The sequence below is a fragment of the Populus euphratica genome, unplaced genomic scaffold, assembly GCF_000495115.2.
Source record: "Populus euphratica unplaced genomic scaffold, PopEup_1.0 scaffold694.1, whole genome shotgun sequence".
Taxonomy (NCBI): domain Eukaryota; kingdom Viridiplantae; phylum Streptophyta; class Magnoliopsida; order Malpighiales; family Salicaceae; genus Populus; species Populus euphratica.
In genome coordinates, this window is record NW_011500564.1 from 72,179 (window position 1) to 76,486 (window position 4,308).

Genomic DNA, 4,308 nt, shown 5'->3' on the forward strand with positions numbered 1-4,308 from the left:
CTCAGTCGACTCAGCCAAAACTTAGTTTGAGTCTTTTTAAAAAAAAAAAAAAATAAATGGTGTTGGTGTGTGTATATTGGAACAAAGATTATATATATATATATATATATATATATATATATATATAGCACTATAGTTTTTGTTTGATAAAACCCTATCTTGATCTTAAAAGAAAGTGTTTATAAAAGTGAGTATTTATCTTTTCAAAACTATTGATTGATTTGGTAAAACTATAGAGTTTTTGGAAAGCTAGTTTTGTTCAATATTGAATCAAATATTCTTAGTTTTATTAAAAAGGTTGGTTGCATCATTTCCACATTGATAAGTGAACTTAATAATGTTTTATCTTGTTAATTGATTTTCTTTCCTAGAGAATTACTAAAAAAGTTATAATTTTTATTTCTCTAAAGATTGCATGTAGTATGTCCACTCATTCAAGGTATGGATGATTATAAATAGATCTTGTTGTTCATTCTATTTCTAGCCCTATCTCTTTTAAATGTTGGCCTGATTTATCTTTGTTTATCTATCCCTTTTGTTAATAATTGCTAGCAAGGGTTGTTGTACAAGGTTATTGATATTTTCTTATTGTAACATAGATTGTGAGGCATATAATTGTCTAGCTATAGATTGTGGAAAAGGATAAAAGTTTTGTAGAACTAGGTAATTGGCATATAGTTGTCGTATATTCAAGAAACGGCTGACGTGTTAAGGGTTATCATGCTCAAGTTGGATTATGTTTAATATGCTAAAAAATACATGTTATATATGACATATTCATTCCAAACACACTTGCTAAAGTGTTCGTGGTTATATAAATCTTTAGGATATGTATCTTAAGTGTATAAGCCTATTAATTACTAGGTCTATTTTGACGCAACTCCATGTATCTAATTCAACTTATCAAATATTGATTATGTGGTTCAATTGAACACCATGATATTATTGTGGTAGGTTATGTTTTGTTGTGTTCATAATCATAATGTAGAGAGTCTTCATATTGTTATTGAAGAGATTTTTTAGAAGCAATATTGGCTAGTTGGTTGGAACTTACCATAACTAGTTGTGACCATTGTACAATACCATTAGATTTATAAAAATGATATGCATCTGGTTACATATGAGGCATGAATAAACCAATGTGCCTATTTATGATTCATGGTGTTGACCCTATTAAAATAAATAAAAATGTGAGGGACTACTTAAGGATACTAAAGGTGTGTTTAAAAGTAGTTTTATATTATAATGGTGAATTAGATGATAAAGATCCATCTTTAGGCAAGTCGACTCTAGTTAATCCACTAAATTTTCAAAAGATGGTAGATTGTCAGGCTCTTCATGGCTAAGAAGTTGGCCTCTCTCCATTATTTGTTCTATTTGTTCTTCTAGTATTGTAGTGATGAGTTTACTTATATTTTTCTTTGAAGGTACAATTATTGGTTTCTATAACAAATGTTTAATCTTCTCCCACCAAACGTGTTGATTTATTGATTAATTAGGTATTCTTTTAATCAATATGCTACTAGTTAATGGTTTCTACCTTTAAAAAGGATAAATTACAAACTTAATTTTTGTTTCTACCTTTAAAAAGGATAAATTACACAATAGGAACTTAATTTCAAAAGGAGGAGGTAACAAACTAATGTAACTAGGTTTGCAGAAATTTAAGATTTTAAGCAGTTATATAGGGATCTACTCTAAACATAGTATATGAATAACCTTATACATATTTTTATAGGCCGATGAGACTTGTATAGGTCCAATAAAAGGTCTAGTTATGCCCGACTATAATAATGACTTAAAATGGAGATAACAAGAGAACTGATCATAGGATCAGGCTTAAATTTTTACTAGAGATTCTGTATGTTGTTTTCCCATAAAAAGACACTTTATTTCTTATTCGACCATTAGATTTCCAAATTAGACCTAGAAGTTTTTGCTTGGTCCAATTTTGTTAATTTTCCTGGATATATTTAGATTTATTATTTTTTTAGGATTTTGTGTTAATTTTCTTTCTAAATTAGGATTCTAATATTGTTTCCTAGTCTAAGTCGATTTTCCTCACCTCTAAAAGACATTGTAAACCTCTTTAAGAGGCAAACTTAATCAAATTGATATGTCAAAAATAAAATAAAATTTTATGTTTTTATGTGTTTTCACCTTAATTTTGCCTAATTTCTATCTTTTTGAGCACGTCATTGTCTTATTGTGCTTCTGCCTGCATCACAACCTCATAAAATCAAGTAAAATGTAAAGAACTAAGGTTTTTAACCCTAAGAAAAAATGATCTGCTACAACTTGAATTACAAAAAGAAAATGACAGACTAATAAAGAAAGAGAGAGAGAGATTGTAAGAATTAAAGTGTATGAACGATTAATACTTTATAATAAATTATAGTTCATTGACAACTAGGGTAATGTTTTTAAAATAATAATAGTTCATTATCAGTTAGAAAAGTCAATCAATTTGCATTGACATAACTAATCAGTTAACCAATTTAATTGACTGAATTGGATAGTAGTCAATTTCACTACTTCTCCTATCGATTAGTTGATTAGATTATTTGATAATTCTAAACTGTTAACCAATTTATGCAACACATCATTTATCAGTTTAATTTTTTATATATCTATATATAATTTCAAAATAGTATTAATACTTAAAATCAATTAGTTATCAACAATCACCTACACATTTCTTAAACAGTTTCTCAATTCTTAAATCATTTATTTTACCATAACATGATAACCACATGGTTTTCATTATAATCAACTAAACACAATCAATCCTCCCAATAATCCAAAACAATATCATAATATGTTATAAAGATATTAAACATAACAATACAAATTAAAAGTGTTTTTATTGATTAAATATATACATTCAAAATTAAATTATTTAGGATACATATTATTAAATAATAAGTTAAATTACATTCAATCCAAATTACTTAATATAACCAATCATATAATTTACAAAGTCCATTACTTAACGTTAAACAATAATAATGATACAACTTTAAACTACTACTTACATCAAGTTCATGATGAATCTAAAGTCAAACAATAAACATTAAAATATATTTACTTATTAGTACAATATTAAAAGGCATATAATATTCAATCAAAGTATTCTATAATTATTTTTTATTTCTAACTAAATCTTAAATTCAACAATTAATCATATAATTAATGTCTTCAAAGTCAACATAATCTCAACTGATCCCTTTTTGATATTTGACACGACCAAAAGATTAATGTCTTTTTTCAAATGCAGGAGTGTCAAAATAATAAATAACCTAGTAAAACCGAGTTCGAAACATAGGAAGGTTAACTATATAAATTATAAATAACAATATTACAATAACAATAACAACAATAATACTAATAAAGAGAGCTTTGAAATGATAAAAACAATTGTCAAGGTTAGAGGATCCATTAATGGTATTTCAAATAAGTATAGTATAAACTCTTATTACTTAACTAGATACCATACACAAAAAAGGTTCAAATTGGGTTATAAATGGTTAACATGATTACATTAGTTATCTTATTCGAATAATGTTAATACTTGTAAATCTCGTCAGACATTCATGATTATAACTTATTTTAACAACAAATCAAGTTCCTTTCATAGCACAAGTATCAATTATATCATACGGTTGGTCTATGAAAGTGCTAAGTATTTGTTGTACCAATTGTTATACAACACAAATCTAGATTAATCATTTAACAAGCAAAGTATTCAAAGTGAACAAGATAATATATACAAAACATGTTAGTATCAAACATTAAAGTCCATACTGAGTTTACACTATACCTATTTTTACACCATTAGTGTAACCTTTTCTTCTTGACATAATAAACTTAACTAAATATAATGAAAGAAGAGAAATATAAATCAATAAGATAAGAACATAAATAAGATATAAGTTAACTAAGTAAAGTAAAGGCAATAAAAAGTATAGACAAGATATTACTAAAAGCAAAACTTAAACATTACAAAAATATAAAGAGAGGAAGCAAGAGCATGATATTGATCTAAAAATCAAGATGCCTAAATGCATAGCAAATATCTCCTTTTATAGGCCACAATTAAAAACTATTAATTTGATGATTAATTGTTGAGTGGGTGACCAACTATTAACTTGATGATAATCTTTATCTTCTTGTCTAAATAAAACATAATTGATGATTAGTACTTAAAAGTGCATTTTTATCATGGTTTTATATCATCATTTTGCACTTGAAGTATCAATAACTCCTTAACTAAAATATGTTTTATAATAATATATCTAATAATATAAG